Below are 12,383 nucleotides of genomic sequence, written 5' to 3'. Positions count from 1 at the left end.
TGATCACATTGATGGTGGTGATGATGGCAATAATGAAGATGATGACCCTCCCTCTAAACTAGCGAGGTACTCATAATGAGACAAAAAAGTACTCTCAAGTTGAAATATTCATATAAGAAGGGATCTAGATTGATAAGCATCAATGATGATTTACATCATCATAGCCAAAATTTTCAAAATAGTAAGGCCTTGACTAACAAGTTTATCTCTCCATTAGATCAGAGCACAATGTTGGGAGGCATAAATTTGGACACCACTGCCTTTCAAGGCACTTACCCCACCAAGATGTTTACCAGGTATGTCCTCACATGATCATTTCCTAATCCACTATCATAATATTTGACACCAGAAAATGTCAATCCTCATGACTATTCTTATCTTGGATTAATGTACTTGACTTATGGCGATTAGTCCTAGTCAATGTCCAAATTCTCAAAGAATATTGGTCCCAGATGTTTATCCAATCCACCATTATCCCTACTAGTGCCTTTACTAGGCTTACGATTGTTAATCCTAGCCATAGTACATGACACATGGATAACATGGTGTCTACCCTCACTCCCTCTCAACCAGAGAGGAAACATCCACAAGCATAAGATTTTCTCAAGAATACCCATCATTTTCGTAGAGAATAACATCATTAATTTGTTTTCATCACATGAAGACTTTATGATTAAGCATTCATAGATTTGTGGCAAAATATTTCCCCTTTTGTATTTGTGATGAAATACAATAAAAAAGTGAAAGCCAAAATCATTAAACATACACTATATTGATTTATCTAAGTCTAAACTCTAAGGTTGAAGTGAAAATTCATGTAAATCTTATATCTATGAGTTGTGCCAAACTTATGAAAACCTTATTCCCTAAGTCCTATATATAAGAAAATGAAAAAGAAAGAAAAATAAGGGTCAATAAATGGTAACTCATGTATTCACTCCCTCTTTGGAAAATATATGAATATATACACTCCTAGTCACACTTGATCACACGTATGTGATGGTTAAATCATGAATTCTTCTTTTCTCCTTGCATTTTCACTTCATCATTTAAGCACCTAATTGAGGATCTAAGGAATGTTTGTTTCCTAAGGCTTTCATGTCTACTCTTGGTTTACTTATGTCACACTACTGTCAATTTATGTGACAGAGTGAAATACATAAGTTTGTGGAGTTATTATAGAGGTGTATTGAGTTCGTAACCACACACACATGTATTACATCTCATTGATCCACATGTGTGGGTTGGAGACTCATTTCTTGACAACTTTAATGGAGACTACTTTGTGGCTTTAATGGTATAGCTTACAAAATATCTTGTTAAACATTTCGATTCATTCTTTCTTTTCCTCGAGACACTTGTAATATTGAAGTCACTCCCAACAATCCATGGAGATGGGGAGTATAAATTACTTGTGCTAGAAATAGAATTGAGAAATAGAGGTTTTCCTTTTGCGATATTGGAGTCATAGACATTGGATACATGGTAGTAGTCCTCAATGTCAATTAACTAAAATTGTATTGTCATAATGCGAAAAGAGGTAAACATATTGGTAACCTTGATGTCTTAATCATTTCAAATAATAACCATTCCACCCAAGTATCTCTAAGCATCAATCACTACTACTTGGAAATTCCACCCCAATTTTCTAATTATATGAGGTTGAACCTCACTTAATATTTTTGCTTCTTATATCAACATTATTTATGGGTGCTTTGCATACCATTTTTCTTTTAGGAGTTTGTTTTCGCTTACTATTGACGCCCCTCATGTTCCAAGACTATTTTCATCAAAAATTTACATAGAAAGAAAGTATAAAGTGACTAAAAAGAAACATGTCTCAAGATTTAAGTGCTTGGACAATTCCACTTCATGACTCCTATATTTCCTTAACCTGGGACCAAATGGTGAACTTGATGGCCTTAAGGGAAATTGATCAATGAAAATCTAAAAAAGAGGTGATTTTTGACTTTATCACATACAATTTAATATACTAAAAAAAATATCCATAACAATTTCATCAATCAATGAATCATTAAAAAAAATATCCAAAATAATTTCATCAAGCAAAGAATCACTGCATTATAAAATACAATCTATAAACATTTTGGGAAAGTTTTGCTAAAACATGCTTAAAAATCAGCATATTTAATATTAATATTTAACAATAATATGGACAATAACACATTTTGATAAATTAAATAACATATTATCAAGCCTAAAAAATGTCACTAACTGAAAACTACAAAGCATGCAACTAATGGAAGTGATCACTCAAGGCCACCACAAGACAATTAATCTATTAAGACCAAGATTAATGGGGACAAAGATCTATAAAGGACAAAGGAAAACCTATTTTAACTTTATTGTTTTATTAGCCTGGTTCAAGATGAACATTTCAAGATATCATGAAGAACATAATTAGTTTTATTGCATTAAGAAAACCCAAGCACATTCTATAACTTAGCAAGAAAGAGATGTATAACACCCATCTTAGCAACACGACACATGACATTAAGTTACTTTACTATATATAATTTAAACTCCTATCATAAAATCACAAATTTAGCATGAATGGAATGTTTAAAATCCATTTTTATAAAAACAAAATATAATTTTTCTTATAGAAAAATATACCAAAAACTAAATATATTTTTCTAGAAAAAAAAAATACTAAAACTAAATATATATTTAAAAAAAAACTAAAACATAAGCAAACTAGAATTTGAATTTGACATTCTTGGTCACTTTCGGAAAAATATGGTGGAATGTAATCTCTTTATCCTCATCTTTAACTTTTTCCTAAAAAATAAAAGCATACAAAAGTGGGAAAGAGCCATAAAGCATGGGGAAGCTTTTTCCTAAGCACAAAAGCATCTAAAAAGTGGAAAATTCCTTTTTTATATGAGGAAACATTATTCACCCAAAAGATTTTTCCCAAATTGAACTAATGAGGAATTTTGGAAATCTTCATAGCCTCCACTTTCCTATATATTAGAGGCTTGGCCATTGAAAAAATGATGGGAATTTTGTATTGTCACGCTCTTGAGATCTGTCTTGAGAGGGAGAGTTTTGGAGCTATGAGTTGGGGGAGGTGATGTTGCAACTATATTTGATTGTTGTAACTTTCCTCCAACTCCTTTATTCATATAGATCAGTTGTTCTTCCTTCCATATGTTTCTATTCATTCTTTACTTCTTCTATTTAACTAATGTATGCATGGGTTTTTGGTTTATATTTATTTATTCAATAATATTTATATGTTTTTTATAGTTTTGATTATTAAGATATTATGTTGTGAAGGTTGCTTTATTCTCTCTCTTATGTGTAGGACCAAGCTTTGGAGCTAGCTAGGAGCACTTCTTGGCTATACGAAAAACTCCAAGAAGACCTGCATGCGAGGACTCACAAGAATTCATTCTCTTTTCTTAATCTATACTCTACATCTTGATCTACTAAGAATCCTAAGCCTTAGAAAAACCTTTCTCTTAATTGGTTTGTCCTACGTTTCTGAGATAAACTGAGAGGGTTTCGTTTTCATCTAACCATGCATTAAATCCTACAGCAAAATGATATTTATAAAATTTAATATATTTCACTATGTAAATGAAATTAATAAAATGAACCCATAGAGGTGGTCATAAATGGAAATAAAAGTAAAACTCTAAACAAGAAGCCAAAAGTGGATTTAACCATGGATGAAAAATTGGGAGTAGAATTGGATGTTAAACTAGCCATAAAAACAATATGCAAACAATGACACAAAAAGGTTTTTAAAGTAAAATTAAAAAAGGGTGCAACACTAGACACAAAGAAGGGAACAAAATAGGGCATATGAAAGGATACCGAATTGGGTGCAAACAAGGATGCAAAAATGGACACCAAAATGAGGATGCAAAGAATGGTGTAAAATTAGGATGCAAAAAGGATGTAAGAAAAGACACAAAACAAGATGCAAAATGGGACTAAAAAATGGTGAAACCAAGGATGTCAAAGATGATGCATAACTAGATGAAAATTCCAACTAAAATCTAGGTGCAAAATGAGATGCAAATGTGGACACAAAATGTGGCAGAAAAAAGGATGCAAATTTGGAAGCCAAAAAGGATGAAAAACTAGATACCAAAAAGGATGCAAATTTGGACATAAAAAATGGTGCAAAATTGGACACAAAAGAAGAAAAAATGGTGCAAAAATGGGCATAAAAATGGCTCAATTTTGGATGCAAATTGAGATGCAACATTGGATGTAAAATGATGCAACAAATCATTCAAAACTTGGTGCAAAAACAAATGCAAAAGTAGAAGAAAAAATGGCTCAAAAGTGAACGTAACAATAGACACAAAATGGGATGCAAATTTAGATGCTCAAAAGGATGAAAAATTGGATGCAAGAAATGGTGTTAAAAATGATGCTAAATTGGATGCAACAAATGATGCAAAATTAAATGCAAAATATGGTGCAAAATAGGATGCAAAAAATGGAGATAAATAAAATGCAAAAGTGGATGCAAAAAATGGTGCAAAAATGCATGCGAAATTTGGCACTAAATCAGATTCAACATATGGTGCAAAATTGGATGGAAAAGATGGTGTAAAAAAAGGCAGAAAAATTGGCACAAAAATAGATGTAAAAATAAGTACAAAATTAGAAGAAAAAGATGGCATAAGACCAGATGCAAAAATTGGCACAAATTGGATGTAAAAAAAGGCGCTAAATAAGATGTCAAAGATGGTGTAAAAATCGATGCAAATTATGACACAAAAATAGAAGCAAAGAATTCCACAAAAGAGGAAGCAAAAAATGATGCAAAAAAAGGCACAAAACTAGAAGCAAAACCTGTTGTAAAACCAAATGAAAATCTTGGTGCAAAATATGATGTAGAAAATGATGGAAAATTTGGCGTAAAAAAGATGCAAAATTTGGTGCAAAAAAGGACGCTTTAAAAATTGTACAATAGAGCCAGATTTAGCGCCAGGTTGCTCATCCCAATTGAGAAAAAAATGCACTAGAATCTGGTGCTAAATCTGGCGCAAATTGCCTGTTTTGTTGTAGTGTCCTCCCCTGTCTCAATGCATGACCCGTGATCTGGTCCCGGATCAGTCGTCCAGGCTTCACAACAACTTCAAAATCATATTCTTGGAACAATAAAATCCACCTGCATCAACGCAAGTTTATTGACCATATCCCCATTGTGAATTTCATGTGCATCCACACAAGTTTTTTACCATATGCCTGTACCCACCTCGACAGATGCACGCGTGGACCATTCCGTCCATTGTATTTTTCTGTTAATCACATATTAGGCTTCCCAAAATGCATGCGCATCATTCTTTTGCATTTGTTCCAGTCCTCAAAGTTTCCTTTGTGCATATACCACCACCTCGTGGGCGTAACACGCAGTACCCAATTCAAGGCTTCAAAACATTGTTTTTCCGACACCTCCCTTTCAAATCTGCCCAAGAAAGCATCTACCTCACCTAATCCATCATAAGTAGGGAGATCTCTCACTTCTGTCGATATGCAGCGCAATGATCTTGTCATCATATTACAGTTCAGCGTGGTTACCTTGTGCAACCATTCTGTCATCGCTCTATCTCTTCATCCGAATCCAAAGTATAGGAGCTTTCGCGCTCCCATGAGATTCGTCCATCCGCGGTGGGATTTACCTAGTCTTGCTCTTGCGCGGTTATTTTGTATATGCAGTCTAAATAATCGTCACTTTCATAGTCACGCACTGGCTCTGTATAGCGTGATCCCTCAGAAGGGTCCAAAGGTATAACTACGCACAGAGACTTCTTCTCAAAAATCATCTTGTGCTTCTTCAGATTAATCACCCTGTTCATGTCGGTGGCCCAATCGATTCCTAAGAGCGCGGGGTAGAGATTGCTGTCATCAACAATCTCTATTACTTCAAAGTCTACTAGCGTGCTCGCTCCTTCAATATCCACGGTGATTCCATCCAATCTCCCCATAGGTATTATCTTTTGTTGGTTCACCATTCGCAGCTGGATAGGAGACAATTGCAGCGTAGGCCTCCCTATGCACTCCCATGTCTGCTTCGGATGAATGTTCGCATCCAATCCTAGGTCTAGAATTAGTTGGTCCATCTCATACTCTCCAATATGCGCAGTCAACCTCATTTATCTTCCTGTCCTTGTTGCATGCTTTCCAATCTTCCGGACTATGCGCGGTTTTCTTGTCGTAGTCCCAATGCATCTGTAAATGAGTTCTTGCAATCCTTTTACAGCCTTACTATCGCACAATAGTTTCATGTATGTTTCTAAGAATGTTGTAAGCATAGATGGGTCCATTTCCGGCTCTGATCTATCTTTGCTTCTTGAAGTGGAGGCATCAACGAAGCTCTTCTTAGCTTCCATGAAGGTTTCCTTAGTGCACTCCAAATCAAACTCTGCTTCTTTCGTCGGAGCCTTGTGAACCCAAGTACTATCTTCGGGCTATTTGCCTTAATCATCTCCCATTGTAATTCCACTTCGGAGCACAATGTTCACATTTGGATCTTCCTTACGCGGCTCAGACCTCATCATCTATAGGTTCTGAGTCTAGGGAGGTGGTAACGCTCCCTTGTTGCGCATCCTAGCTATCAGCGTAGGACAATCCTTCGTCTCATGACCAAACAAGGTACAATACAAACATGATGGACGCGTTGGATTCGTACAATCATGGGCATAATGTCCCGGCCCTCCGCAATTGTAACATATCAACTGTTTGCAACCTCTTCCAGGTCCTCCTCCACCTCGGCCTCATCCGCGCCCCTGAAATTCGGTTCGCGCCACTCCTGTGTTCTGGTCAAGGGGCTGCGATTTGGCCTGAACTCTGTAGGTGGGAGTTCTATCCATCATCAGCTCATAGCTTCTACAAGTGCGCTCATCGTGTCCAACTGATCTACAAAATTTATAGAACAACTATTGTGAATGATGTGTGTACTTCTTTAACAAATGGCAGTTGTCTGTAGCATGCTTTCCTCCTATTTGACAAATCACGCACCACAAAGAAGGCGCCACACTAGGTCCTGCTTGTGCCTTTGGTCTTAATGGCGTCGGTCCTCCTCCCGCGAGGTAATTTCTAAATACTGGGCAGTGGTCCTTGTCATGACATTGACCCTTGCATTTTACGCACCATGCTTCTTTGTGCACTTCCGGGCGAGCTGTCCTGTCTTGTTTCAGATTCTGCATCTCAAGGCATAAGTTTTTCAATTGCGCGTGGATATGTTGAACTCCCAAGTTAGGATCCTGTATCGGGGTTTCATGCAGCCTCATCGTGATCTCCAAGGCCTCTGCCTGAGTTGTTAACCTTTGTTGCGACAACGCGTTCCTCAAATGCGGCGTTAGCAATGCTACAAACCATTTGCGGTGTTGTCCATCCATCAAAGTCATATTAGCTTCACGAATCGTGCACTTCAACCTCTGATCCAGCTCCCAAGGAGTCTCACCTGGTAGCATTGTAATCTCTTTGAATCCAATGATTGACTGTGCTTCTGACTTTGGCTTGCTAAATTCTTTGTTCAGTGCAATTTGGATATCCGCGATCCCCACATTCAGATTGTCATTCGAATGCTTAATATACCAGGTTAGCGTGCGATCCTGCAGAGCGCTGACCAATGTTGCTTTCTTTATATTATCATCTGTAACTCCCTGCGCTTCCCATATGGCTCTTATGACGAACCAAAACTGGTTTGGATCTTCATTTCCTACTCCCTTGAACACAGGCAACTTTATCGCACTTTCCATATTGACTCGCAGTGGTGGCAGAGGTGGTACGGGTGAAGATGGAGGTGAAGGCAGTGAAACTGGTGGTGGTGTGGGTGGAGGTGGTATAAGCGCAATCCTTTGCCTTATCAAATTGATCGTACTTCACGATGAGACCTTTGTGAGTTCTTCCTCATCCCTTCGGAGAGGTGAAATCAAAGGACTATTCTCTAGTCCCTTACTCCCTTCGTTTCTGTAGGTTTTTCCACTTTGCGTAGCTCCAGACATCAAGGTAATTGCATAACCCTCTTTTCACACAATAACATTTTAATCCAAGTATTCATAGACTTTACGTACTTACCTCGCGGTCCTTTGAGAAAGCATCGCTCTGCCTCGGTATAGCTAATTGAAGTATCTACCGCAAACTCAATAATGAATCCTCCTATAATCCGATCGAGCTAGTGATTAACAGTGCGCGCGATCTTATCCTCCGATGCTTCCAATTTGCGCACCAACTCTGGGGTCCACACAATAGGATTGTTGAGTTTCCACCTTCCTTGGCTACCTGCTAGCTTCACGATCCACTTGTACAGCTCAGTAGGGAAAGATGCGAAGAAAATTTTGTGGATCTCTGTGTACAGGTAGCAGTCTAACCACTCTTCCTTTTTCAGTTGCGGATTCCTGTTCTCCTGTGCCGCAAACTCGTGAATTCTTCTTCCAATGATACGACATGAGACATCTCTATGCATATTTTGGTCCTGACAATGGAACCATTTGTTGGCTTGAGGGGGCTTGACCCAGGTTCAGAGTTATTTAGCTAAACAAATCCTTGTACTACTGGCCCTTTCGGCAATAGCCCGCAGAGCGCAGACTGAGGTCTCACCCGAAGTAGTAGGGGGGATGCTAGAACCAAGTTTTCACACCATTGAGATGTTTGAGGGGTTGATTTAGTCCAACTGTGAATACCTTCGTGCAGGTCACTTCGCACCCTTTCCAGACCTGCGAGGCCTTCGTAATTTGTTATACTTGCCTTCGCGCAGCCCTAACCAAGGGTTGAGGAACTTTTGCGTTGCTAAAGCAACGATATGTACTGTTTCCCCACATTACACCACAGATCTTACTTATTTTCCTATAAAAATTAGTTATCTTCTCATAAACAGATACTTATCTTATATTCGCTTATTCAACACATTCATATAAGTTTGCGCAACAAATAAACAGTAAACTTGCAATTCATACCCAATACATTTCAATGCATAAAATAGGAAAAAGACACACAAAATGATAAGAAACTTACCTTTATTATTTTCTTCAATCGGTTACAGACTTGACTCACCCTGCGCATTTAGCTGTAGGGGTCCACACACTCAACTGCAGGGGTTCACGCACTTAGCTGCAGACTAGTAGGCCTCTGTGCACTCAACTGTAGAGCCTTCTCCTACTCTGCAATCCTAATACTCGACTTTACACTTCAACTTAGACTCAATGCTTCATCTTCTCTTAGATTGTTTGATCTTAGATGTCTCTTTACACTTAGAGCCTCGCTCTATTTATACAATCCATGGTCCACGGACCATGAGTAGAACTCTCAAGCCGACATTACATTACAAAAGTAAGAGTAGACAACCCTATGACTCAGTTACAACTTTGCACTCCGCGCCCACAAATCATTGAGTCATTACATCGCACTTAGTCAAAACTTGGGCTTTAAGCCCCAAAACTTGCCTTGGGGGATCCCGCGCCCAACACAAGGTCGTGAAGCTTGACCTTGCATTAAAATGATATAAGGATAAGATCATAGATGTACAATTTACATATGAGATGAAGATCAATGAGCTATAGATGAAGCTACAGCCAACCACACCAAAGGAAGTGCAAAATCAGAGGGCGACTGACTTGAAGGATGCAATGGACGACATCTCCGCAGCAGTGGAAGATTGTGGGAAGCTATAGGATGAGAGATTACAGATTTGGACTTCGCTATAGGAATATCCAAATGTGTTGAAGCTACAAGACTATATTCAATAGAAGCAGCGACAACTCGAGGAGATTCAAACAACTGTGAGAACCTTACCAATCTCATAGAAGCTCGCAAAGGTCAATGAGGGAAATGACCTCCAGAAGAAGATAGAGGAGATTAGGAAGGAAGAGTAAGCTCTGACAAATAGAACTCAACCACGAAAGGATGAGGCTCTCCAACTGTCCCAAGCAGTGGATGAGAAGCTTCAAGAGCTTTGAGAGAGAGAAAGCAGTGATGCATATCACTATAGAACCTACGACAGAAGCACTGTTTGAGGAAGTGTGCAACGAATAGAAACATGTCACAAACATTCTGCAGCATTTCAAAAATTCCTACAACAACATTGCAGTGAAGATCAGAGGAAAATTGTTTGAGTGACTTGGGATGAGTCACATGTGAGCATTGGGGGCTTGTTGGGCACAACCCAACTTGGCCTAGATTTTGGCAAACACTGCATTTTGTGGGGCGGAGCGCGTAGTGGAGCACTAAGTGGACCGCACAGTGGAGCATTTTGAATATACCACATGGTGTCGTAAGGGATTCGGGGTGGGTCGAAGCCCCTCCATTTTGTAAAAGCGTGTGATTTTGGAAGGAATCAATGGTTTTGGGACCATAGTTTCTTGTTTTAGGGAGTCCATAGTATTTAGACCATGGTATTTTGATGATGTAACCCTACAATGTAATAATATATATAGGGTAAAATAATAAGAAGAGAATCATCAATCTAATTGATCTAGATCATTGTTATGGAAAAATTATTGTGATATGTAATTTGGTAGAGAAGGTGAGGCTCTGCAACTCAGTGCGCAAAGGCCTAAGTCTAGAGCTGAGTGCGTAGACAACCTGAAACTTTTTTTTTTTACTAAGGCAAGATCGGATCCTTCTATTCAATTAAAAAGGGAAATAGTGTACAAAATGTGACCGCGGCGGTAAGGCCCATCAATATGACAATCTTACCCCAAAACATGGTCTCAAGACAACAAAGCAAACCCAAGGACTTGGGCCCATCAAATCAAACAAGCAGTCCAAAACTGACTGTTGGATCTTATGTTGAAGATCCAGCGGAAGAAAAGCATATCGGGTGGCCAACAAGCACACCAGTTAACAAATAGATCGGACCAGAAGAACCCAATAGACCATAATCTATAATCCTATCGGGTCCAATTTTGACTTATCCTTCGATCACTTTGACCACCTGAAAACCACTGTTTGTGTGTGATTCTGAAGAAGTCAAGCTTAATAGCTCGAAACATAACCCTTTTTGCGGACCCACCAACATGCACGCAAAATCCTGGCCCTAGATTAGCCTCGCTAGATCCAACAGTTCATGATCATATCGCGTGGACTGAAAGCGCCAATGGTTAGCACGCAATGAAGGCGGTAATTCCTCCCTGCCCTTAGCCACATGTCGCATGGTGAATGGAATCGCTCCCGATTGAGAAAAATTTCTTCCGGCTTGATGAGCATACGATATACCGAAAACCACTTCAAGCACCGTAAAGCTGTTTACAGGGATAAAAGATGGGGTTTTGCGTTCACTGATGAAATCTGGGCTCCATCGCAAGGGCCAAAGGGAGATGAAGATCCCTCCATCCAGCCACCCCCCTGACATCTAGTTTGTCGTTACCCGAGGTAATGAGGCCGACATAGACCTTCATCTTAAAAAGGATCTCACTTATGTCAAAACACTTCATGAAGAAACTGAATTAGCTAGACCCCGTCTCTGTGGCTCTATGTCAGCAAGTACTGTCTATTGAATTTTCCTGATGCTGCTGTCGGTCACTGAGGGCCCTGGATGCGCATCCCTTCTTCAACCTGTCATCCATTATTTCCTCCCACCAGGACAAGAACTATTTAGGTTTCACAGATTTATTATATTAAGAAACAATTCTTGTGGACGTAGCCCTACACTGGGGTGAGCCATGTTACATCGGTGTTTTGATGTGTATATTTTCTTATTATCTATTGTAGAGTAGCAGTTATTACATTTGCATTTTACTTCAACATAATGATGATTTATATGGCATGTTTAAGTGATTAATCTAATGCAGTGAAGTGATTTATATAAGCGAACATAATAATACCACATCTCCTAGTCCCTCAAGGCTGCAGAAACCTGGTTCTACATCCTCCAATAGTCACTTTGGGTGAGACTGCGACCTGCTTGCAGGTCATTGTTGAAAGGGCTAGTGATTGAGGGTTTTGTTTGGGTGCAATATAGATTGAACCTGGGTTATCCCAAACCAAGCCAACGCACACTACTCTAGGACTTTCAGTAGTGGGTCACCCCTGATCTTAGACCATAACTCCATAAGGGTAATGTCCCACCTAGAGCCAACTATATCATGCAATCATTTTTGTTCAAGCACTAAGATAAGGGTAGACTTCAACAAAATCCCCAACCATAGTCCCACAACCCCCACCTTTCACACCCAAGATAGTGCACCCTTTCACTACCTTTGTATTCCATTAGGTTATGCCACTGCTCCTCTTGGGCTTTAAGTGCAAAATGGTTAGGAAGTCTAAGAAAATTGTGGCTCTGGGAGTTGCAGCTTCCATTGGAATTCCCCCTATGACCTTATGATAGGAAATTCTACCCCCCAATTTCTCTTCCATCTCCAACCTTACCCTTAGTGAGTTGGGAACTTTGGCCA

This window comes from Pinus tabuliformis, chromosome 9, assembly GCF_031772625.1.
Source record: "Pinus tabuliformis cultivar Carrire ecotype Pingquan chromosome 9, CPIR1, whole genome shotgun sequence".
Lineage (NCBI taxonomy): Eukaryota > Viridiplantae > Streptophyta > Pinopsida > Pinales > Pinaceae > Pinus > Pinus tabuliformis.
The sequence above is the reverse complement of the archived record's forward strand: the minus strand, read 5'-3'. Positions refer to the sequence as shown.